The 27,204-nt window shown below is 43.1% G+C and overlaps 1 protein-coding gene and 1 pseudogene across 1 annotated transcript in view; one reads left to right on the top strand and one right to left on the bottom strand.

The window, feature by feature from the left end:
- HORMAD2 (HORMA domain containing 2) overlaps positions 1 to 27,204 on the top strand; it is a 145,593-nt gene that overhangs the window by 7,220 nt on the left and 111,169 nt on the right. The window lies entirely within an intron of this gene.
- The window catches only part of LOC111525371, a 35,302-nt pseudogene continuing 11,073 nt past the window's right edge, over positions 2,976 to 27,204 (bottom strand).

The following is a 27,204-nucleotide window of genomic DNA, read 5'->3' on the forward strand; positions in this document are numbered from 1 at the left end:
GCTCAGCCATGTCTTCATTTCCTTTAGCCCTGACAACATGCTTTGTGATAGGTATTATGATTCTCATTTTACAGAGGTGGGAACTGAGGCACAGAGGGGTAAAGAGCCCAACCTAAGCTCACTCAGCTAACATGTGGCAGAATAAGGACTTACACTCCCGTCTCCATGATTCAGAAGCTGTCAGTGAGGAGGCTGCTGCCACAGCCATGGTCAGGAATGATGGTGGTTTCACTAGTTATGGAGCAAAGAGAGGTGTGGGCTCAGGAGAGGCACTGATGATAGAATTGATGTTCTACGAACTTGGGGAGGGATCAGAGACAACTCCCAGCTTCAGCCTTGATCAACTAGGTGGACAGTGATTCACATTCACCAAGATGAAGAAATGGGAAAAGCAGATTTGGAGGGAAAAAAATCATTCATCTAAATTTGATACATTCTACTTCAGTAAAAAGAAAAAAACAAAAAAAAGAAAGAAATGGGTTGATTAAATGAAAACAAAACAAGATGATTCCATGTCTAGAACTCCCGCTGTATGCCACCCCTCCTTCAATCCCAGCATTCTCACACCCTTCACCCTGCTTCCTTCCAGCATCCTCATGTATACCTGTCCTTTCTGAACCTTGGGCCCTCCAATATCCAATGCCAAGCAGATTGCGTTCGAGAGAACCATCTAGAGGACACTGTCCTTGGCCATGCCATTCACCACCTCACCCGTGCTTTCTCCTTCTCGGGGCAGAATTCCCTTCATCTTTCTAGTCCTGAGACCATTCTCTGCGTGCAGAGCTGGCTTTAGTAGGTGTGCAGCCTCTGCAGTTACACAGGGCCCCACACTCAGAAGGGCCCACCTTCAGTTTAATGCTCCTCTGTTGCCGTCTTGAAGTTCCTAACATATTAAACAAAGGGCCCCACACTTTCCTTTTGCACTAGGTCCCACAAATTATATAGCCAGTCCTGTACATATGTACATATGTACATATGTCTGCATCATAATGAGGCAAACCAACGTGCGGCAGCCTTTCCCATCCATGGCAATGAACCTCATTTCCATCTAGGAAGTCCAACTGCTTCAAATCACAGGGAGACAAAGCAAACCAAGGAGCTCATTTCTTTTGTTTCTATGAAATACAGTTTTATGTGTAGTTTTATGTTTCTTCCTGGATGATAATTTAGGAGGGAACCCTGAGGAACAGGATACAGAGATAACAAATTATGGGCCGTTAACTGTGGCTAATTATTTCTTTATGGCTTAGAGTGGAGGCACATCTGAGTTACTCTGGCACTCGCAGTTCCAGAAGGGAGGGGCTGCTTAACTACAACATTGGGCCAACATAGGGCCCGCGGGGAGACGAAGGGAGGAGCCATTTAGTGCAGGCTCGGCATCCCCAGTCCAGAACCTGAAACGTTTTGAGAACCGACATGCTCAAAGGAAATGCTCATTGGAGCATTTTGGATCTCAGATTTTCAGATTAGGGATGCTGAACTATTAAGTATAATGCAAATATTCCAAAATCCAAAAAAATCCAAAATCCAAAACACTTCTGGTCCCAGCATTTTGGATAAGAGACACTCAACCTGTAATCTCAGCCTGGCTTCTGAAGCATAAAAACATAGCAGCATTCAAACATGCAAATAAACTTATGTCCAACCCAAAGGTCTAGTATCTGGTTTGACTTTGTGGAAGAAAAGGATTTCCTGTTTCACAGAATCCTTTTGTTCCTCGCCCTTTTTACCCAGAGAGAGAGAGCCGCTTAGCATAAGTCATGGAAGGATGACTGGGGACTATCAGAACCCTCAAGAGAAAGGTTTGTTGGTCTGGTTTATGCTACAGTTAGAAGAAGGCCCAGGACTGTTCCTACAGTCTAGACTGGAATGAGGACTCAGGGTAGGGGTGGGGTGGGTAGTGGATGGAGAAAGAGGAGAGTAACCAGGAAGAAAAATGAGTACCCAGGTATCCTCTGAGGGTGACTCGAAAGAGAGATCAAAAAGCAACTGACTGAAAGTCAAGAAACACTTTCACCATCACCGTAATCCATGAATGTTGAAGACTGACTGAGCAGGCTGTTTTCTTTCTGGTAATGGACAGTTCCTTCTAGACGTGGCAGAGTTACAATTCCATACTGTAATATGTTGGATAATGAGCCTTCAACTGGGTCTAAAATTAGGACTTTGACACACAAGAAAAACGTCTTCAGGCTTCAGGTTTTCGTTATCTGGTTTCTTTTGGATACTTTTTGCTCTTCTATTTATCCTCCAGAAAAGACCAAGCTGACCCACTCACTGTCAGCACCAAGAATGCCGTAAGGGTCACTGAAGACAAATTGTGCTGGTTTGGGAATAAGATAAAAGACAAACTCCTCTTTACACAACTGTGTGCTAGCCCAGAAGTACCCTGGCCACTTTAGTCATTTATTTTACCTCATTTGACATTGATCTGTGATATGATCAACATGACTCACTGGTGCCTAGAGATTCTCTAACTTGTTTTTCCTGGCCCTGTGCCCTTCTCAATACCCCACACCTCAAACTTACTCCTCCTCCTTGTTACAGCTGGCTTGTGGGAAATGGGACTGGCCTGGGGCTCTCAAGAGTGGGCGGAGCTATCTCTCTAGCACTGCTCTGGAAAGTGGCTATTGTTTCTGAACTGAGAGCTCTACAATGAGCAGACACTGCATGGACTGTTCTTCTAAAGATTTAATTCCATGTATCTGGACATTGCCCAAGAAGGCTCTTCCTTTAGCATGGTTTGTATGTTCATGTTCCAGTCTTCCTATTTCCTACCTGGAGAACTCTTGCTCTTGATTGATCCATTCATTCTTGGTGTGCTAATTTGTGTTTCAGCTGTGCCAAAATTAAGGATTAGGATTATCTTCTAAACAAAAAGGATGTCCTCCTTCTCCTGCGTCTAGACCCTAAGGCATTTCCCTGCTCACTAATGGGATCAAGAGTATTTTCATATGTTTATTGGCCATTGTGAATTTTTCTTTTTTCTTTTTTTTTTTCTCTTCTTACAAACAGAGGTATTATTGCATTTGGTCCACAGTTGTATTTCACATTATCTCATGGAGCAGGGCCCCTGGGTGTTGGTCCCTGTGCAATACTTGGTGGGGCATGTGGCGGGGGGAGATGCAGCAGTATAGCTGTTCAGGCCAAGAAGGGGAGAAGGAGAGCTGGAGGCTCCTTAAAACCTACTGAGGGGCTGGGCGCAGTGGCTCACGCCTATAATCCCAGCACTTGGGGAGGCTGCAGTGGGCAGATCGCCTGAGGCCAGGAGTTCGAGACCAGCCTGGCCAACATGGCGAAACCCTGTCTCTACTAAAAACACAAAATTTAGCCAGGTGTAGTGGAGCACCTGCAGTCCCAGCTACTTGGGAGGCTGAGGCAGGAGAATCCCTTGAGCCCAGGAGGTGGAGGTGCGGTGAGCCGAGATCACGCCACTGCACTCCAGCCTGGGCAACAACAACAAAACCTACTGAGGCCACAGTGTGGGGAGTTAGCATGGAGAGGGGGTCAAGCTTAGCCCTCACACCTCAGAATTCCACTTCCTTGTATGGGCCTCACTTTCCCCACTGGGCCCCAGGGCAGGCCTGAGGGTCTGAGATCTGTTGGTCTGAGGTTACTAGGGAAATCCAGCCACTTGGGAGTCTGAGATAGTTAGCATTGTGGCCAGGCCCCGTTTCCCAAGGGACTCATTTCCCAGCACCCTCTCCACTGTCCCCGCCCCATTCCTAGGGGGGAGAAAATGTATGTTTCTTTTGTTAATACGTCCTGAAACTTTAGTGGGTACAGAAACCCACAAACTGATCAGCTGACAAAAGGGGGAAAAGGTGAGGCAAGCGGAAACCTTTGGGGACCAGTTCCCTCCAAGCCCAGGTCTCTTCTCCCCGGCACAGCTCGGCCCACAGCCTGGAGGTGCCAACAGGGACCCTCACCCAACACTTAGCGGGATACGGCCTTGACCTCTTCCCCCACAGCCGGGTGGCTCAGTCCTGTGAAGGACCAAGGCAAGGGAGAAAAAAGCCCCGCTGCCTGATCCCATGCCACTACTCACAGACCCTCGGTTGATTGTCAGCACTGAACAGGTTAAGAAAAAAAAGAGATGAAAACACAGAAAAACCCAAAAACCCAGATGGGGAGATGATGTGGGGAGAGAGCATGCTGGGAGACTCAGTAGCCAGCCTCCTCGTGGCAGTAAGGGGGATATTCAGGGACCTGCCCCGGGCCCAGGCAGTCGCCAGCGCCTGAGGGAGCCCCATCCGCCACTGTGCCTTGTGGGCAGTACTTGGGGTCGTATATCTGCTGGCCCAGGCCAAGACCTGGCCAGTCTGGTTGGTGCCCTGTGTGTAACCCTTCTGCAGGGACATGGAGGAGTTCTCACACTTGTTGTTTCCCAGCTTGGGGTCATAGATGTGCCGCCGTGTCCCGGGAGCCATGATGCACACCTGGCTGACACACTTGTTTGTACCCATCTGGACACTGATGATCGAGTGGTCCATGGGGGGCAGGATTTAGTTCTTGGGGTCATAGAAATGCCTCCTCGTGCCATATGCAGTCATCCCTGACTGGCTGGCACATTTGTTGGTGCCCATCTGCAGCCCGAGGATGCACTGGCCAGCCTTCACGGGGGGCTGTTGAAGTTCCGCTCCTGCTTCTCCAGTACTTGACGCCAGTGTCCACCCCGCTCTGCAGCTCCTTAGTCTTGGCCTTCCCTGCCAGGGCAAGAAGAGACACCTGCAGCTGCAACCTCTAACAGGTCGTTGGCCTCGAACAGGTCCACAGGGTTCATGCCGTAGCTGACCATGGTCCTGATGAAGCTGGAGAGGTTTTCTAGCTGGTGCCAGTTCTGCATGGAGTGGTTGAGCTTGGGGACTGAGCCCGGCTGTAGCTTGTTCATGAGTGTGCATAAGATCATCCCGTCTGTCCTTCCGGCCCTTCTGGAAGTCGGGGCTGATGGAAAGGCCGGTGAGTCCCTCAACCCAGCTGCGGAGCTCTGCCTCCTTCTGGGGGTCATATTTGGACAGAAGCCAGTTCTTGACCTCAGCCAACAGCCTGTATGAGGAGGGGCCCTTGCTGAACTGCGTGGAGCTCATGGCTGGCAGACGCGGCAGTGGGATGGGACTGGACAGGATGGGACAGTACCCGTGAATTTTTCATTCTTATCTACCCACTTTTATTGGGTTGCTTTTTCTTACTGGTTTATAAAAACCATTATATATTGGAGCTTTGAACTTTTTATTAAATGCAATGTAATCATAGGCTGTCACTTGTTTAAACTGAATTTTTTAGTGGCATCTTTGTCAGTTACTAAGCTACTGTCTCTCAGCTTCCAACCCACCTTTCTATATTCAGCTCTGGGATGCTGGAACTGAAACTGCAAAACTACAGTCCTCCTTAGCCAGCTGGCCTTCTGATAGGTCCCGCCAACAAGGGGAGCTAGAGAGAGACTCGAAGCCAGGAGGAGGGTAGAAGGAGTTGCTCCTTCCTGTTTTGCTTGATGCTCCAGTCAGTGTTGTTCCAGCACTGGCTTCTTACCATGAAGGTAGCGCTTGGTTCCAGTTTCCAGCCTCTTGCAGCAGTCCCAGAATGATCCTCATTCCAACCCTTGGTGGTAACAGCCAGGTTATATCTGTAGTAGGCAGAATAATGGCTCTCCAAAGACGTCCACATTCTCATTCCTGGAACCTGTTGAATATGTTATCTTAAATTGCAAAAGGGACCTTGCAGATGGGATTAAGATGAGGACTTTGAGATGGGAGATTATCCTAGGTAATCTGGGTAGGACCAATGTCATCACAAGGGTCCTAACAAATGTAAGAGGAGGGCAGAAGGGTCAGTGTCAGAGTGATGTGATGTGTGAAGGATTCAATCAGCCATTAAAGAGGAAAAGAGGAATGATAAGCCAAAGAATGTGGGCAGCCTCTAGAAGCTGGAAAAGGCAAGAAAATGGATTCTCTCCAAGGGCCTCCAGAAAGGCACACAGTCCTGCTGGCACCTTGATTTTGCTCAGTGAGTTCAGCCAAGAATGGCTGTTGAGGTGCTGGGGAGCAGTGACCCCAGGGGCCCTGAGTTCTAGTATGATTCTGCCATTAACTAGCTGGCTTTGGAGACAGCATGGTCCCATCCTGAGCCTCAGTTTCCTTACTCACTGTGTGCTGGGCACCATTATCTCACAAAACAAAGTGGGTGTTGATATTTCTCATCCCCGATGGCTTTAAAGAGGGAAATGAAATAATTAGATTTGTACTTCAGAAACATCACTTGGGCTGCAGTATTAAAAAGTGGTTGGAGGCCGGGCGTGGTGGCTCAAGCCTGTAATCCCAGCACTTTGGGAGGCCGAGACAGGCGGATCACGAGGTCAGGAGATCAAGACCATCCTGGCTAACACGGTGAAACCCCGTCTCTACTAAAAATACAAAAAACTAGCCGGGCGAGGTGGCGGCGCCTGTAGTCCCAACTACTCGGGAGGCTGAGGCAGGAGAATACTGTGAACCCGGGAGGCGGAGCTTGCAGTGAGCTGAGATCCAGCCACTGCACTCCAGCCTGGGTGACAGAGCGAGACTCCGTCTCAAAAAAAAAAAAAAAAAAAAAAAATTGGTTGGCTCTTTCAAGGCTTGGTTCACATTTTCCCTCTTCCACAAGTCCCCTCCCTACCCTGCCTAACCTCTTAGTTGGAGTCCTTGTCTACCTGGCGCTCCCCATAAAACAGAGAACTACATATACTGTAAACACCTTGAAATTGGACATCACATGTTTCATCCACATGTGCTCCACGAGGCTAGGTCTATGCCAGGACTGATAAATGTGTGCAGAGTTATCCTCTGCACTGAAAAACATTTTCGTGGGACAGAGGAAGAAATAATTGAGCCACTCAATACTTGTTGGGGACTCAAGCCTTCTTTTGATAAGGGAGTTTATCTGCAAGCCTCAAGGGGTGTACAATTAAGCACTGCAGGATGTATTTCCCCTAGCTCTGAAAGGTTATGATCTGCCTTGAGTACTGATGTTGAAAAGGACTGTCTGGGAAACAGGCCCTGAGGCCAGCTTGGTTTATTGTCACTAGGCTTTAATCATATCCTACAAGTTGGAACCTGAGAGGATTCTTTTCACCTTGCACGATGCGATGTGAGCTTTGCCGAGCTGCACTATTGATAAATGGGAAAGAGCAATCGTGACCTGCATTTTCTTTTGAGACTTTTGCCCATTAAATACATTCTTCCTTAGATCCAAGCAATTCAGTATTATGGAAATAAAAAGCTTTTGTTGAATACCTGTTCTATAGTTTGAAGAGCAGTTCTCCTGTTTTCATAATTTAGAATAACTTGAAGAAAAAAACCAAAATACCTATTATTATCTATGAAAAGACTGGAAAATTTTTGTGATTTCTATAGAGTCCATAACCAAGAACAGTAGACCTAAGATATCCAGAGATTTCCCAAATAATTTTTTTTTTTTTTTGAGACAGGGTCTCACTTTGTCACCTAGGCTTGAGTGCAGTGGCATGAACATGGCTCACCACAGCCTTGACCCCTTGGGCTCAAGTGATCCTCCTGCCTCAGCTTCCCAAGTAGCTGGGACCACAATTACAGGTGCACACCACCACACCTGGCTAATTAAAAAATTTGTTTTGGTAGAGATGGGGGGTTGCCATGTTGCCCAGGCTGGTCTTGAACTCCTGGGTTCAAGAAGTCCTCCTGCCTTGGCCTCCCAAAGTGCTGGGATTACAGACCTAAGCCACCATGCCTGGTCCCAAATAAATTTAAAAGGAATTTCACTGGGGATTAGTTAAAATATTCTGGGATTAATTTTTATTAATTTATTATTATTATTCTACCACACTGCCTCTGGTGGTATGGTGGGGACAGAGTTTGATTGAAAAGAAACAGGCGCGGTGGCTCACGCCTGTAATCCTAGCACTTTGGGAGGCTGAGGCGGGCGGATCACGAGATCAGGAGATTGAGACCATCCTGGCTAACATGGTAAAACCCTGTCTCTACTAAAAATACAAAAAATTAGCTGGGCATGGTGGTGGGCACCTGTAGTCCCAGCTACTTAGGAGGCTGAGGCAGGAGAATGGCGTGAATCGAAGAGGCGGAGCTTGCAGTGAGCCAAGATCACTCCACTGTACTCCAGCCTGGGCGACAGAGCAAGACTCTGTCTCAAAAAAAAAAAAAAGAGAAAGAGAAAAGAAACATGAGAGAACTTTCTGTAGTGACAGTCACATTTTATAATTGGATGCAGGGGCTGGGCAGAGTGGCTCATGGGAGGCCAAGGAGGGCAGATCACCTGAGGTCAGGAGTTCAAGACTAGCTTGGCCAATATGGTGAAACCCTGTCTCTACAAAAAATACAAAAATTAGCCAGGCATGGTGGCGCACACCTGTAATCCCAGCTACTGGGGAAGCTGAGGCAGGAGAATCACTTGAACCTGGAAGGCGGAGGTTGCAGTGAGCTGAGATTGCGCCACTGCACTACAGCTTGGGCGACAGAGCAAGACCCTGTCTCAAAAAAAAAAAAAAAAGAAATTGGATGCAAGATACATATGTGAATACATTTGGCAAGACAAAGACTAATTCCAGCAGCAAATTAGGGTGATATTGTATGTAAGCAAGTAGAGAGTGATGGAGGTTACCTTGAAATGGAGCTCAGCCCCTGCCATGCTCACATGTTCTGTAGCTTTCACTACTGGCCTCTTTATGGCCTCCATTGGAGAGGGCCAGGCTGAGAGGAAAAGATGTTCTGCTCTCTGAAGCTGTTGAACCTGGAAGACACAGAGGAGGCAGAGGTAGAACTGTGGAAAATGAGAAAGGTACTAGGAAGCATATAAAAAATAGTAGCTAACATAAACCCCATTCTATATGTGGATATTTTATTTCTTTTCTAGAAAAATGCGAAAAAATTAGCCTGGGGGAGCAGATCAGAGCCGCAGTTCCCAAAGTGTGGTGAGGAGGGACCCTACAGGCTCTGAGACTCATTCAGATGGTCATGAGGTCTAAATTATTTTAATAATAATAATAGGCCGGGTGCAGTAGCTCACTATTGTATCCCATCACTTTGGGAGGCCGAGGTAGGAGGATCATTTGAGGTCAGGAGTTCGAGACCAGCCTGGCCAACATGATGACACCTCGTCTCTACTCAAAATACGAAAATTAGCCAGGCGTGGTGGCAGGCGCCTGTAGTCCCAGCTACTAGGGAGGCTCAGGCAGGAGAACAGCTTGAACCTGGGAGGCAGAGCTTGCAGTGAACTGAGATGGCACCACTGCACTCCAGCCTGGGTGACAGAGCAAGACTCCATGTCAAAAAAAAAAAAAGGAAAATAATAATAATAACGGGTTATTTGTCTTTTCACTTATTTTCTCTTTCAAGTGTACAGTGGAGTTTCCAAACACTGAGTGACATGTGAGAGCTTAAAAAATTAAATGCAGAAGTTGGTTTAAAAATCCAGCCATCTTGTTTTAAGCCAGATATTAAAGAAATTTGCAAAGATGTAAAACAATGACACTCTTCTCATTATTTTTTTGTTTTTCATTAAAATGTTATGTTAATGTGTAATGAGTTTATTATCGTTATTTCTAAATAAGTTAAATATTTTAAAATTTCTCTATCTTGGGCTAGGTGTGGTGGCTCACGCCTGTAATCCCAGCACGTTGGGAGGCCAAGGTGAGTGTATCACTTGAGGTCAGGAGTTCAAGACCAGCCTGACCAACATGCGAAACCCTGTCTCTACTAAAAAATACAAAAATCAGCTAGGTGTGGTGCCACACACCTGTAATCCCAGCTACTTGGGAGGCTGAGGCAGAAGAATTGCTTGAGCCCAGGAGGTGGAGATTGCAGTGAGCCGAGATCATACCATTGCACTCCAGCCTGGGTGAAAGAGCAAGACTCTATCTCAAAAAAATAAAAATAAATAAGTTTGTCCATCTCAATTTATAATATGCTAATTTCTATTTTCTATTGTTTATTTTTTTAGAAACGGGGTCTTACTCTGTCACTCAGGCTAAAGTGCAGTGGTGTGATCAGAGCTCAGTGCAGTCTCAAACCCCTGGGCTCAAATGATTCTCCTGCCTCAGCCTCCTGACTAGGAGTACAGGCACACACCATCGTGCCTGGCTAATTTTTACATTTTTTGTAAAGATGGGCTTTCACTATGTTGATAGGCTAGTCTGGAATTCCCGGGCTCAAGTGATCCTCCTGCTTCGGCCCCCCAAAGTACTGGGATTAGAGGTGTGAGCCACTGTGCCTGGCTAATACGATAAAATTTGATAGCTGTTAAATAAACACAGGATCTTTAGGAGTCCATAGTAATTTTTTAAATTAAAAGTGTTTTAAAAGTGAGGTATAATTTACATACAGTAAAATGCACAAGTCTTTTTTTTTTTCTTTTGAGACAGAGTCTCGCTCTGTCACCAGGCTAGAGTGCAATGGTGCGATCTCGCCTCACTGCAACCTCCGCCTCCCAGTTTCAAACCATTCTCCTGCCTCAGCCTCCCAGGTAGCTGGGACCACAGGCGCCCGCCACAACACCCAGCTAATTTTTTGTATTTTTAGTAGAGATGGGGTTTCACCATGTTAGCCAAGATGGTCTCGATCTCCTGACCTCGTGATTCGCCCACCTCGGCCTCCCAAAGTGCTGAGATTACAGGCATGAGCCACTGCACCCAGTCAAATGCACAAGTCTTAAATGTACAATTCAACTAATTTTTACATATGTATACACCATGAAACCTTCACCCACTTCAACAGATAGACCATTTCCTTCACCCTGGAAGGACCCCTTGCACCTTACTGAACCAATACCTAGTCCACCAGAGGTAACCATTCTGATTTCTACCACCATAGATAGTTTTGCTTGACTTTGAATGTCATATGAATGGAATCATATACTTCTTACTTCATTTGGCTTTTTTTTTTTTAATCTCAGCATAATGTTTTTGAGATTCATCCATGCTGTTCTGCATATTACTATTTTTTTTTTTTTTTTTTCCTTTTTGTGGAGAACGGGGTCTCGCTGTATTACCCAGGCAGGTCTTGAACTCCTGGGCTCAAGCTATCCTCCCGCCTCTGCCTCCCTGAGAGCTGGGATTACAGGCGTGAGCCACCGCGCCCGGCTACTATTTTTTTTTACTTTTATTATTGCTGGTGGTATTCCATTGTATGATTATATCCCAAATTTATGTTTTTCTTGATGGATATTTGATTTTGTCAAGTTTTTGGCTATAGAAATTAAGTGGCTATGAACATTCTTGTACAAGACTTTTGGTGGACATATAAACTAATTTTTCTTGAGCATATTCCTGGATGTGGAATTGCTGGGTCCTAGAGTTTGGCTTTATAAGAAACTGCTGGCCAGATGCGGTGGCTCACACCTGTAATCCTAGCACTTTGGGAGGCCAAGGCAGGTGGATCACTTGAGCTCAGGAGTTCGAGACCAGCCTGGCAAACATGGTGAAACCCCGTCTCTACTAATAATACAAAAATTAGCTGGGCATGGTGGTACGCTCCTATAATCTCAGCTACTCGAGAGGCTGAGGCACAAGAATCACTTGAACCCAGGAGGTGGAGGTTGCATTAAGCTGAGATTGCGCCACTACACTGCAGCCTGGGTGACAGAGTGAAACTGTCTCAAAAAATAAACAAAACAAAACAAAGGCCAGGCGCGGTGGCTCATGCCTGTAATCCCAGCACTTTAGGAGGCTGAGGCGGGCGGATCGCCTGAGGTCAGGAGTTTGAGACCAGCCTGACCAACATGGTGAAACCCCATCTCTACTAACAATGCAAAAATTAGCCGGGTGTGGTAGCACACACCTGTAATCCCAGCTACTCCAGAGGCTGAGGCAGGAGAGTTGCTTAAACCCGGGAGGCAGAAGTTGCAGTGAGCTGAGCTCGCGCTACTGCACTCCAGCCTGGGCAACAGAGTGAGACTCTGTCTTGGAAAAAAAAAGAAAAAGAACGATTGATAATACTAAGTGGTGATGAGCATGAGTAACAGTTGGAAATCTCATACATTGCTGGTAGAAATACAAAATGGTAAAGCCATTTGGAAAAACAATAGGCAGTCTCTTATAAACATACTCGTCCATTTGACATAGCAATCCTATTTTTAGGTATTTATCCAAGAGAAATGAAAGCATATCCATACAAACACCCGAATATGAATGCTCATAGTAGCCTAATTCAAAGTAGCCTCAAACTAGAAACAATCCAAATGTCTACCAACTGGTGCATGGACAAACAAATTGTGGCACATCCACATAATGGAAAGCTACCCAGCAATGGAAAGGAACAAACAAGTGATCCATGCAACAACATGGATGAATGTCAAAAGCACTGTGGTCAGTTGAAAAACAAAAAAGGCAAACACAAAGGAGTACATACCATATGATTCCACTTATATGACATTCTAGAAAAGGCAAAACTATAGGGACAGAAAACAGATCAATGGTTGTCAGGGACTGTGGGTGAAGAGAGGAGACTTGACTATAAAGGAACATGAGGAAACTTTTCAGGGTGACAGAAATGTTCTGTATCTTGACATGGTGGTGGTTGTATACACTTGCCAAAACTCACAGAATTATATACTTATAAAGGGTAAATTTTACTATATATAAATTATGCCTCAATAGACCTGACTTTTAAAAACAAACATTTCAAAAATTAAGACAAAACCCCTCCAAAAGTCATTACCTTGCAAACAAAAATAATTCCTTTTAAGCACGGCCTGACATAGAATGATGTGTTCGGTGAGAGAAACTGGAAGCAACAAGAAGAAAAGAATACCTCCCAAGTACATGAGGTCCCACTTATATTTTGAAGGCTGGAAAGACCTATGCCAAGACTATAGCTCAACACATGAACGTATTTATCTTCGAGTCTTTGTGCTTTCCTAGCACTTAGCAAATGATAAGCATTCATGAAATGTTTGTTTGAATGAACTTTTGTTTTGGCTGCTGAGAGTCATGTGGCCTAATTGCTATAGTGGTTATGACAATTTGGCTAGTTCCATGTGAGTGATTTGAACTATGTCAAGAGTCCCCAAGACCACCCTCAGGTTCAGTAATTCACTAGGAGTCACAGGACTCTGTTAAACTTATGGTTATGGTTTATTATAATGAAAGGATACAGATTCGAATTAGCAAAGGGAAAAGGCTTGGAAGGCAAGGCCCAGGAGAAACCAGGCATAAGCTTTCAGCTGTCCTCTACTAGTCTCACAGACAGTGTTGAATGCTCTAAGTAATGATGTGTGACACGTGCAAATTGCTGCCAACCAAGGAAGCTCACCTGAGTCTCGGTGTTCAGGATTTTAACCGAGGCAGTCATACAGGTATGCAGCCCCTGTGTCAATGACCTTAGCTATCAGTCTCCAGCTGCACAGGTCAAATTGATACTGTGTGGCCCAGGATTTCAGACATACAAAAACAGGCACTCACCATAAATCACATTGTTAGCATAATCTACCTGGACAAACAGATGCAGTGTGGCCCAAGGCCTCAGGCATACAAAGACATTCTTATCAGGCAGGATATTCCAAGCTTCAGAAGCTATCTCCCAGAAGCTGGTCAAGGGCCAGTCCATTGTTTGGAATATGCAGGGCTTGAGTAACCCAAGCCTGCTGATTTAATGCTTTATTGCACAGACTGTATCAAGATTTTTAAACCAGGCTTTGTGAATAGCTATATATTCATGTGCATGTGATATATTCCTGTGCATGTGAGGGCATATAATTCTCTCAAAATTCATATCTCATAATTTCTGTTTATTTTTTCTAGGTAAAAGATGTGTCACAGCTTTTGACAGATTGTCAAATATCCCACAACTCAGAAAGATTAAGAATCTGGAGGGATGTCAGCAATAGAGTAGAACAGGAAGCCACAGACCTTGGTACCCTAAAGAAACACTGGGCTGGGCATGGCGGTTCACACCTGTAATCCCAGGACTTTGAGAGGCTGATGTGGGAGGATTGCTGGAGTCCAGAAGTTCAAGACTGGCCTGGGCAACACAGTGAGACTCATCTCTATAAAAAAATTTAAAAATGAAAAATAAACTAGCCAGGCATGGTGGTGAATACCTGTAGTCCTAGCTATTTGTCAGGCTGAGGGAAGAGAATCGCTTGAGCCCAGGAGTTCAAGGCTGCAGTGAGCTATGATTGTGCCATTGCACTCCATCCTGGGTGACAGAGTGACACCCTGTCACTAAAAAATAGACATTACTTAACAATAACATACAGTTTAGAAAGGCTTTATGAGAACTCCAAAAACCAAGTAAGAAGTCACAGAGGCTGGGCACAGTCACTCACACCTGTAATCCTAGCACTTTGGGAGGCTGAGGTGGCTGGATCGCCTGAGGTCAGAAGTTCAAGACCAGCCTGGCCAACATGGCGAAACCCCATCTCTACTAAAAATACAAAAATTAGCTGGGCGTGGTGGCACATGCCTGTAATCCCAGCTACTCGGGAAGCTGAGGAAGAAGAATCGCTTGAACCCAGGAGGTGGAGATTGCAGTGAGCCAAGATCGCGCCACTGCACTCCAGCCTATGCAACGGGAGCGAGACTCCATCTCAAAAAAAAAAGAAAAAAAAAAAAAAGTCACAGTACCCCATGCAAGTGCAAAGCTAAAAACAGCTGCATGGAAACAGGTAAGAAGCCATTGCCTTCACTCATGATAGTCCTTTCTCCACAAGCCAGCACAGTTCAGTGTAATCATAAAAAAATGCCCAACTCCTGGCTTCTCCCATGGGAGGGAATGAAAAGAATGGAATATATATCTAATGTTCCAGTTTTTTGGGGATACTTCCCAAGGGACTGGTTTCTGTTTTGTGTGACTCTGAATACTGACAGAGAACTAGCATACTTTGGATACATGGGGGCCTTCGAGACAGCTCCGCAGCTTGTTGCAGCACCGGAAAACCTGCAGTACTGCAAACACAGTGGAAGCAGCAAGAAATTATGAGCTCCTGATAAAAACCAGCAATCTCTTCTAATTGGGAAATTACATGCACAAGTCCAGAGAGACGCATCCCCAGAGAAGGTCTGAGAGGCCCACAGAATCTCTAGCTGGACTGATTGATGAAGTTCTTCTGCTGTATGAAGTCAGTCTGTAAAGACTGGGAGAAGTTGCTGTTTTTACAAATGCTCAAATTCCAACAAGAATTAATAAAGCATATGAAGAAACAGGGAAACATGGCCCAATCAAAGGATCAAAGTAAATCACCAGAAACTGATCCTAAAGAAATAGAAGCCAGCTATGTATGGTGGCGCACGCCTATAGCCCCAGCTACTTGAGAGGCTGAGGTGGGAGGATCCCTTGAGCCTTGGAGGCAGAGGTTGCAGTGAGCCAAGATCATGCCACTGCACTCCACCTTGGGCAACAGAGTGAGACCCTGTCTCAAAAAAAAAAAAAAAAAAAAAAAAAAGATACAATAACTAAAGAAAATAATTCACTAGAAAAGTTCAGCAGCAGACTTGATCAAGCAGAAGCAAGAATCAGCAAAGTTAAACACAGGTTATTTGAAATGATCAAGTGAGAGGAGCAAAAGAGGAAAAGAATAAAGAAAAATGAAGAAAGCCTAAGAAACTTATGGAACACCATCAAGTAGGCCAATATATGCATTATGGAAGTTCCAGAAGGAAAAGGGAGAGAAAAGAGCACAAAGAGCTTCTCTGAAGAAATAATGGCCTAAAACTTCCCAAATCTGAGAAAGAAAATGGACATCCAAATTCAAGAAGCTCAGCCAGGTGCAGTGGCTCATACCTGTAATCCCAGCACTTTGGGAGGCCAAGGCAGGCAAGCAGATCGCTTGAGCCCAGCAGTTTGAGACCAGCCTGGGCAACATGGTGAAACCCCATCTCTACAAAAAATACAAAAATTAGCCAGGTGTAGTAGTTCACACCTATAGTCCCAGCTACTTGGGAGGTTGAGGTGGGAGAATCCCTCAAGCCCAGGAAGTTGAGGCTGCAGTGAGCTGTGATCACATCACTGCACTTCAGCCTGGGCAACAAAGCAAGATCCTGTCTCAAAAAATAAAAAAAAAAAAATTCAAGAAGCCCAAAATATTCTAATCAGAATGAACCCAAATGGACCCACAAGAAATATGTTATAATAAAACTGTCAAAAGTCAAAGACAGAATCTTGAAAGCAGCAAGAGAAAGGCAACTCATCACATACAAGAGAGTTCCCATAATATTATCAGTGGATTTCTCAGCAGAAACCTTACAGACCAGAAGGGAGTGGATGAATTGGATGACACTTTCCAAGTGCTGAAAGAAAAACACCCAAAAGGGTGGGCATAGTGGCTCGTACCCATAATCCAAGCACTTTGGGAGACTGAGGTGAGAGGATCATTTGAACCCAGAAGTTCAGGACTAGCTTGGGCAACATATAGGGAGACCCGTCTCTATAAAAAAATTTTTTTTAATAAAAATCAGCTGGGCATGTTGGCATGTGCCTGTAGTCCTGACTACTTACGTGACTGAGGCAGGATTCCTTGAGCCTGAGAGGTTGCAGTTGCAATAAGTCATGATTGTGCCACTGCACTCCAATCTAGGTGACAGAGTAAGACCCTGTCTCAAAAAAAGAATAAAAAAGAAAAACTAGTAACCAAGAACACTACATCTAGCAAAACTATTTTTCAAAAATGAAAGGAACTAAAGACCTTCCCAAATAAACAAAAGCTTAGGGAGTACTCACCACTAGGCCTGCCTTATAAGAAATGCTAAAGGGATCTTCAAGTTGAAACTAAAGGATACTAGATAGCAACACAAAAACATATAAAAATATAAAGCTGTCTAGTAAATATATAGACAAATACAAAATCCTGTAATACTGCAATGGTGGCATATAAATAACATTTAATTCTGGTACAGAATTAAAAAGGTAAAATCATAAGATAATTATAACTTTAAAACTATATTAATGATACAAATATAAAAAGATGTAATTTATGAAAAAGGGATGTAGGCCGGGGGCGGTGGCTCAAGCCTGTAATCCCAGCACTTTGGGAGGCCGAGACAGGTGGATCACGAGGTCAGGAGATCGAGACCATCCTGGCTAACACGGTGAAACCCCGTCTCTACTAAAAAATACAAAAAAACTAGCCGGGCGAGGTGGCGGGCGCCTGTAGTCCCAGCTACTCGGGAGGCTGAGGCAGCAGAATGGGTAAACCCGGGAGGCGGAGCTTGCAGTGAGCTGAGATCCGGCCACTGCACTCTAGCCCGGGCGACAAAAAAAAAAGAAAAGGGATGTAAAGGAGTAGAGTTTCATATGCAACTGAAGTTGTTATCAGTTTAAAATAGATTGTTATAAGATGTCTTATGTAAAACCCGTGGCAACCACAGAGGAAATACCTATAGAAGATTAAAAAAAAAAAAAAAAAAAAAAACTGGCCGGGCGAGGTGGCTTAAGCCTGTAATCCCAGCACTTTGGGAGGCCGAGACGGGCGGATCACGAGGTCAGGAGTTCGAGACCATCCTGGCTAACACGGTGAAACCCCGTCTCTACTACAAAATACAAAAACCTAGCCGGGCGTGGTGGTGGGCGTCTGTAGTCCCAGCTACTCGGGAGGCTGAGGCAGGAGAATGGCGTAAACCTGGGAGGCGGAGCTTGCAGTGAGCTGAAATCCAGCCTGCACTCCAACCTGGGCGACAGAGTGAGACTCCGTCTCAAAAAAAAAAAAAAAAAAGAAAAAAACTGAGAAAGGAATCTAAGCATGTCACTACAAAAAATTAATGAAACACAAAGGAAGACACCAAGAGAAGAAAAAGGGGACAAATTAACTACAAGACATTAAAAAAGAGAAAGAAACAGCAATAGTCAGTCCTCCTCTATCAGTAACTGCTTTAAATGTATATAGATTAAACTCTCAAATCAACAGACATAGAGTGACTGAATGGATTTAAAAAACAAGATCCAACTATATGCTGTCTACTGGCTCACTTTAGATATAAGGACACACAAAGGCTGAAAATGAAAGGATGGAAAAATATATTCCATACATATAGTAACCAAAAGAGAGCAAAGGGGCCACACTTACATCCAACAAAATAGACTTTAAGTCAAAAACTGTCACAAGAGACAAAGAAGAACATCATATATATAATGACAAAGGCATTAATTCACCGAGAAGACGTAACAATTATAAATATATATGTGCCTAACGTAAGCGCATCCAAATATAGCAAACATTAACGGAATTGAAGGAGAAATAGACAGTAACACAAAAATAGTAGATTTCAATAACCCATATTCAACAATGGGTAGAACCACCAGACATAAGATCAATAAAGAAGTAAAAGACTTGAACAACACTTATACCAATTGGACCTATACAGAACAGTCCACCCAATAATAGTGATAATGGTGAATACTCATTTTTCTCAAGCATACAGGAAACATTCTCCAAGACAGATCACTTATTAAGCCACAAAACAAGTCTTAACAAGTTTCAGAAGACTGTAGTCATACCACATATCTTTTCTGACGACAATGAAATAAAACTAGAAATCAATAGCAAAAAGAAAACTGAAAAATTCCTAAGTATGTGGAGATTAAACCACACATTGGAATAACCAATGGATCAAGGAAGCACTCACCAGGGAAATTAGAAAATACCTTGAGACAAATGAAAATAAAAAAATCAAGAATCTGGCCAACGATTCCAAGGATGACCAAGTTTACCGAAAAGAATGAGATTTGTGAACATCACACACTGGGGCCTATCATGGGGAGGGGGGAGGGGGGAGGGATTGCATTGGGGAGTTATACCTGATATAAATGATGAATTGATGGGTGCTGACGAGTTGATGGGTGCAGCACACCAACATGGCACAGATATACATATGTAACAAACCTGCATGTTATGCACATGTACCCTAGAACTTAAAGTATAATAAAAAAAAAAAAAAAAAGAATGAGATTTGTAATAAGTTGACCTGAGTTTGAATCGCCAACTTTACCACTTACCAGTTGTGTGTCCTTAGACAAATATTTCAAGCTCTCAATAATTGTTTCCTAGCTGATTTAAAAATGGGTATAATCATAATTTCCTCATAAGATTGTTGTAGAATCAAGTGAAATAACACATTAAATGGGACCTTATAAATTGGAAGGCTTGAATTGTCACTATTCTTTGCCCTCTCTGCTGCCTTTCAGCTCTCACTGTGACCCTAATTGTGGTTATTGCTCAGGTTCTCTACATCATATGTTGCAGCTGGAAAACAGAATTTCTTTTTTCTTTTCTTTTTCTTTGAGACAGAGTTTCACTCTTGTTCCCCAGGCTGGAGTGCAATAGCACGATCTCAGCTCACCACAACCTCGGCCTCCCAGGCTCAAGCGATTCTCCTGCCTCAGCCTCCCAAATAGCTGGGATTACAGGCATGCACCACCATGCCAGGCTAATTTTGTATTTTTAGTGGAGACGGGGTTTCTCCAAATTGGTCAGGCTAGTCTGGAACTTCTGACCTCAGGTGATCCCCCTGCCTCGGCCTCCCAAAGTGCTGGGATTATAGGCCTGAGCCACTGTGCCTGGCCCAGAAAACAGAATTTCTGTACCCACAAGGACTGTTCTCTTCTTATAGTTGTTAATGCTCATGTTACAAAGAGCAGAACTTAGAACATTAAACCAAGACTGTAAAACTTGATTGAGTCCTGGATTTGCTATACACAATGTGTAGTCTGCACTGGTCCATAAACTTTTTATTTTTATTTTTTTTTGAGACGGAGTCTTACTCTGTTGCCCAGGCTGGAGTGCAACGGTGCCATCTCAGCTCACTGCAACCTCTGCCTCCCGGGTTCACATGATTCTCCTGCCTCAGCTCCCAAGTAGTTGGGATTATAGGCGCATGCCACCATGTCCAGCTAATTTTTGTATTTTTAGTAGAGACAGGGTTTCACCATGTTGGTGAGGCTGGTCTTGAACTCCTGACCTCGTGATCTGCCTGCCTTGGCCTCCCAAAATGCTGGGATTACAGTCGTGAGCCACCGTGCCCGGCCTGGTCCATAAACTTGTAAGTGTTTTCTCATTTGTGAAAAAGCAAAAGCAGGCTAGGCATGATGGCTCACACCTGCAATCCTAGCACTTTGGGAGGCCGAGGCAGGCAGATTGCCTGAGGTCAGGAGTTCAAGACCAGCCTGGTCAACATGGTGAAACCCCATCTCTACTAAAAATACAAAAACTAGCTAGGTGTGTTGGTGCATGCTTGTAATCCCAGCTACTTGTGGGGACTGAGGCAGGAGAATCGCGTGAACCCAGGAGGGGAAGGTTGCAGTGAGCCAAGATCACGCCACTGCCCTCCAGACTGGGCAATAGAGCAAGACTCCATCTCAAAAAAAGAAAAAAAAACAGTAATCTGTGGTTGCCTGTCTCTGAGAGTGGTTGTGCTGATCATCTAAAAACATGTATGGGAAAGCATGCTTAAAATATGATTATTATTATTGGCCCATCTGACATGTGGTAGCAAAATAAAGATTTAAAAAATATGTCATAAATATACTTCAGCCTACAAAGATCAACCTTAAGTGGACATCTTCAAACAGAATATGTAGGGGCCAAGGGAAACTTCCCCTTTCCCCTCTGAATGTTTACTGAAAATCAACTGACTAAAGGCAGATTAATAGGAGAAAAGGCAAACAAATCTGTTAGCATGCATTGGGAGAAACACAGAGTGATCACCACACCACGGGAAAGGGAGATAAGGAAGTGTGGCTGATGTTGGGGGGATAGTAAATGATTTTTAAGGGACTTCAATGGACTTGAAGAACATATAATGACCTGGAGCAAAGTCCGTTGGGCCCACAGAGCAGACAATGGTTTGTGACAAAAGTCTGTCCAGCTGTGTTGATAGACTTCAGTCTTTCTTCCTGCAATACAAGTTCAGTTAATGAAAACTCAGGGAAGGGACCAGAGGTAATTATTTTTTTCTTTGGTGGGTCCAGACTTTAGGTAGATAAGGAAACTTTATCCTGTGCTTAGTGAGACAGAAGATTAGGAGACAGTAGTTGGGGGCGGTAGGCCGGGGAGGTAGAAAGAGAGGGGAAGATCAGAGAAACCTTGAGAAACGACTTTTTCAGTTCAACAAGTCAAAGCACCATATTTTAGGGCATCAGTTTCTGAGCACTGGCAGAAAAAAGTTGGTTTCTTTAATGAAGACCAATGTCACTAAGAACTTTAAAGACACAGTGACAATGTTACCTAGAATGTTTCATAAAAGTTCTTACAATCCTTTTAAATTTCCCAAGTGAAAATCTTTTTCATTTTTCTGTGACTATTCTGAAACTACTCTTTCTAAGACTCCAGGATCACACTTAACCCTCTCTGAGCAGATGTCCCCTCTATAAAAGGGGAGATAATATCCTTATACTTTCTCTCTTTCATCTGTCCTATAACACTTATACCATATTAATACATCCTTAGCACCTTCAATCTTGTGTCGGAAAATAAAGGCCCTCTAATTGTATACAAGGCAGGTCTTCCTGATCAAAGTCCCTCTTGCTTCCTCTAGGACTTTATGCTCTCAGTTACTCCCCACACTATCCTATATGCAGTCACTCCTTTGAGACAAGGTTTTTCTCAATATACAAATGTGGGCAAGTCTCTCCAAACCTAATCAGCCTTGCATTTTTTTTTTTTTTTAACTTTACTTGGTTAGGGAGGATACAATAATTAAAATATGCTTAGAAAAAAGTGGTGATATACAGTTTAAATCGGAAAGAGGGAGAGCTAGAAGTGAGTTGGTTGATTTGGATGCCTCTATAGTAATCAAGGTAAGAAGGAACTAGGATCTGAGTTGGAATGGTGCCAAGAGAATGAAAGGAGAATATTGCAAAAAAAAAAATTGTGTAATTAATACTGACACGTCCTGAAAACTAAATGAATGTGGGATAGAAGGAAAAAGAAGAACAAAATAGAATGTTTTTCAAGTAGAGATTTCTATAGCCACACATAATAAAGAATATAGACTTTACAAAATTAGTTCAGGGAAGTCACTACAGAAACAAATGACAACAACAACAAGCCCTAGGGTGGAAGAATATGATTTTCAGATTATTATATGATTTCCACATTATATGATAAAAAAATTAAAAATTACTTTAATTTTTTTTCTTTTTTTTTTTTGAGACAGAGTCTTGCTCTGTTGCCCAGGCTGGAGTGCAGTGGCGCGGTCTCAGCTCACTGCTAGCTCCACCTCCCGGGTTCACACCATTCTCCTGCCTTGGCCTCCTGAGTAGCTGGGACTACAAGCACCTGCCACCATGCCCGGCTAATTTTTTTGTATTTTTAGCAGAGACGGGTTTCACCGTGTTAGCCAGGATGGTCTCGATCTCCTGACCTCGTGATCCGCCCGTCTCGGCCTCCCAAAGTGCTGGGATTATAGGCGTGAGCCACCATGCCTGGCCAAATTTTCCAATTTTCAACAAAATTATAAGACATAGGGGAAAAAAAAAAAACAAGAAAGTATGACCATACACAGAAAAAAAAAGCAGTCAAGAGAAATAATCTCTGATGTTGGACTTAGTAGACAAAGACTTTAAATCAGTTCATATATATATTCAAAGAACTATAGAAAACCATGGGCTAAAAACCTAAAGGAAAATATGAGAATGCTATCTTGCCAAATGTAGAATATCAATAAAGAGAAAGAAATTATTTTAAAGAGAACTAAATAAAAGAAATTATTAAAAAAAAGAACTAAATAAAAAAATGTAAATTCTGGAGTTAAAAAGTATAGTAACTGAAATGAAAAATTCATTTCATTTCAGAGGAGATCAACAGCAGATTTGAACTAACAGAAGAAGGAATCAGTGAATGTGAAAATAGATCATTTGAGGTTATACAGTTGAGGAGGAAGAGGTGGAGGACACGATCAACTACATCCATATATATGCATAATGAAAGTTCCAGAAGGAGAGAAGTCAGATAAATAAGAAAGAATATCCAAAGAAATAATGACCAGAAACTTCCCAAATATAAGAAAAGCATTAATTTACACATCCAGGAAGCTCAGTAAACTTCAAATAGAATAAAATCAGAGACCAATATGTAGATACATCATAATCAAATGATTGATGGTTAAAGACAACGAGAAAATTTAGAAACCAGCAAGTGAGAAGCAATTAATCACATACAAAGAATCCTCCATAAGATTAATTCATTTCTCCTTGGAAACCATTTAGGTCAGAAGGCAGTGGGATAGCATATTTGAGGTCCTGAAAAAAAGAAGTACTGTCAATCTAGAATTCTGTATCTTGAAAAACTATCCTTCAAAAACAAAGGAGAAATTAAGACATTCCCAGATAGACAAAACTTGAGAGAATTGGTCACTAGCCGACCTGCTGTACAAGAAATAGTACAGGGAGTCCTTCAGGCTGAAATGAAAGGAAACTAGACAGTAACTCAAATCCACATGAAGAAATAAAGAACACTTTGGTAAAGGTAAATATAAAAGATAACATAAACGTATTTTTTGTTTGTAACTTTTTTCTTCTATCTAATTTAAAAGACAATGGCATAAAGCAATAATAATAAAGTGGTGTTAATGAACTTATAATGTATAAAGAGGTTTACTTATGTTAAAAATTAGCATAAACGGGCTGGGCGTGGTGGCTCACATCTGTAATCCCAGTACTTTGGGAGTCCAAAGTGGGAGGATTGCTTGAATTCAGGAGTTTGAGACCAGCCTGGGCAACATGGTGACACCCTGTCTCTATTAAAAATAACAAAAATTAGCTGAGTGTGGTGGCACATGCCTGAAATCCCAGTTACTCAGGTGGCTGAAGCATGAGAATGACTTGAATTTGGGAGATGGAGGTTGCAGTGACCTGAGATCATGCTACTGCACTCTAACCTGGGCCATAGAATGAGACTTCATCTCAAAAAAAAAAAAACAAAAACAAACAAACAAACAAAAAAGATAAAGGAAGGGACAAGGAATGGCGCTACATAGAAACAGTTTTTCTATAATAAATTCATTTTGTAAAATAAATTCATTCAATAAATTGTATTAATCTGAAATAGATTACTACAAATTAAGATGTCAATTGCAATCACTAGGAAACCACTAAGAAAATAACTTTAGGCCAGGGACAGTGACTCATGCCACTGTCCCTGTAATACTGTAATTCCAGTATTTTGGGAGGCTGAAGCAGGAGGATTGCTTGAGGCTAGGAGTTTTTTTGTTTTTGTTTTTGTTTTTGTTTTGTTTTGTTTTTGAGACAGAGTCTTGCTCTGTCACCCAGGCTGGAGTGCAGTGGTGTGATCTCGGCTCGCTGCAACATCTGCCTCCTGGATTCAAATGATTCTCCTGTCTCAGCCTCCTGAGTAGCTGGGATTACAAGCAAGCATGACCATGCCCAGCTAATGAGGCCAGGAGTTTGAGACCAGCCTGGGCAACATGGCAAGATCCATCTCTACAAAAATTTTTAAAAATAAAGTTAACTGGTTGGACATGGTGTCTCACACCTATAATCCTAGCATTTTGGGAGGCCGAGACAGGTGAATGGCTTTACCCCAGGGGTTTGAGATGATCCTGGGCAACAAGGTGAAAACCTATCTCTACAAAACACACACACACACACACACACACACACACACACACACACTAGCCACTAGCTGGGCATGGTGGTGCATGCCTGTAGTCCCAGCTATTCAGGAGGCTTAGTTGGGAGGATCACTTGAGCCCAAAAGTTCAGGACCGCAGTGAGCTATGATTGAGCCACTGCACTCCACTCTGGGTGACAGAGTAAGACCTTGTCTCCAAAAAATAAAATAAACTGCCCGGCGCAGTGGCTCATGCCTGTAATGCCAGCACTTTAGTAGCCCGAGGCAGGCGGATCAGAAGGTCAGGAGTTTGAGACCAGCCTGACCAACATGGTGAAACCCCGCTGTTACTAAAAATACAAAATTAGCTTGGTGTGGTGGGACGCACATGTAATTCCAGCTACTTAGGAGGCTGAGGTGGGAGAACTGCTTGAATCCAGGAGGGAGAGGTTGCAGTGAGCCAAGATGGTACCACCGCACTCCAGCCTGGGCGACAGAGCAAGACTCTGTCACACACACACAAAATAAATAAATAAATAAATAAATAAATAAGATAAAAAATAAAAATAAAGTAAATTTTCAGTTGGGCATGGTGGCTCATGCCTGTAATCCCAGCACTTTGGGAGGCCAAGGCAGGTGAATCACTAGAGGTCAGGAGTTTGAGACCAGCCTGGCCAACATGGTAAAACCCTGTCTCTACTAAAAATACAAAAACTAGCCAGGCATGGCGGTGTGCACCTGTAGTCCCAGCTACTTGGGAGGCCGAGGCATCAGAATTGCTTGAACCCGGGAGGCAGAAGCTGCAATGAGCTGAAATCATACCACTGCACTCTAGCCTGGGCGAAAGAATGAGACTACATCTCAAAAATAAAAAATATAAATAAATAAATAAAATAAATCTAAAAAGAAAATACCTTTAGAATATACAGGAAAATAAATGACAAGAAGTTAAAACGGCACATTGGAAAATATCTACAAAAAAAAGCAGTAAGGGAATAAGAAATAAAAACACATAAGACATATAGAAAACAAATAGCAAAATGACAGACATAAATCTAACCATGTTAGTAATTACATTAAATGTAAACATAAATGGATTAAGCACTTCAATCAAAAGGCAGATACTGAGAAATGGATAAAAACAACATGATCCAACTATATTTTTATATATATAAAAATAAACTATATCTCTATAAGAGATATAGTTTATTTCATTTATTTTAGTCTTTAGAGATGATTTAATCTTGCTCTGTTGCCCAGCTTGGGTGCAGTGGTGTAATCACAACTCACTGCAACTTTGAACTCTTGGGCTTAAGAAATCCTACCTCAGCCTCCCAAGTAGTTGGGACTAAAGGCACGTGCCACCACACCCAGCTAATTTTAAGAAGTTTTTTTAGAGATGGGATCTGTATTGCCCAGGCTGGTCTTGAACTCTTGGGCTCAAGGGATCTTTATCTCTCTCCCTATCCCGCCTTTAAAAGAAATTAAAAAATTAAAAAAAGAGACAGGATCTCACTCTGTCATACAGGCTAGAGTGAAATATCACAATCATAGCCTCAAAATCCTGGGCTGAAGTAGTCCTTCCAACTCAGCCTCCTGAGTAGCTGGGACTACAGGTGCGGGCTACCAAACTCAGCTAATTTTTAAGTATTTTTTTTTCTTTAGAGACAGGGTCTCATTTTGTTGGCCACGCTGGTCTTGAACTTCTGGCCTCAAGAGATCCTTCCACTTCAGCCTCCCAAAATTCTGTGATTACAGGAGTGAGTCACCACTCCTGGCTCATCTGGCGTTTTTATTATTGCCAAAGAAAAGAGCTGGAGTAGCTATACTTGTATCCGACAAAAATAGACTTTAAGATAAAATGTGTTACTAGACACACACAAAAAAGGACGTTTAATAATGATTTTAAAAGTCAGTCCATCAAGAAGATACAGGCTGGGCACAGTGGCTCATGCCTATAATCCCAGCACTTTAGGAGGCCGAGGCAGGTGGATCACTTGAGGTCAGGAGTTCAAGACCAACCTGGCCAACATGGTGAAATCCTGTCTCTACTAAAAATACAAAAATTAGCTGGGCATGGTATGGGGTGCTTGTAATCCCAGCTAATCAGGAGGCTGAGGCAGGAGAATCACTTGAACCTGGGAGTTGGAGGTTGCAGTGAGCCAAGATCACACCACTGCACTCCGGCCTGGGCAACAGAACAACAATAACAAAAAAGAAGATACAACAATTATAAACAAATATCCACCTAACAACAAGAACCTCAAAATACATGAAGCAAAAAATAAATAAGGGGAGAAATAAATAATCCAACAGTACTAATTAGAGAAATAATACTTCCCTCTCAAAAATAGGTAGAACGACTAGACGGAATACCAACAAGGAAATAGAAGACTTGAACAACATTACAAACCAGTTAGATCTAAGGAACATCAATAGAACTTTCCACCCCAAATCAGCAGAATATACATTCTTCTCAAGTGCACATGGAAAAGTCTCCAGAATAGACCATGTTAGGCTATAAAACAAGTGTCAATAAATTTAACAGGATTGAAATCATACAATGTATATTGTCTCACCACAAGCAATATCACAATAAATCAACAACTGAAGGAAATTTGGGAAATTTACAAATATGTGGAAACCACACAACACGCTCCAAAATACCTATTAGGTCAAAGAAGA

The sequence above is a fragment of the Piliocolobus tephrosceles genome, chromosome 19, assembly GCF_002776525.5.
Source record: "Piliocolobus tephrosceles isolate RC106 chromosome 19, ASM277652v3, whole genome shotgun sequence".
In the NCBI taxonomy this organism is placed as follows: domain Eukaryota; kingdom Metazoa; phylum Chordata; class Mammalia; order Primates; family Cercopithecidae; genus Piliocolobus; species Piliocolobus tephrosceles.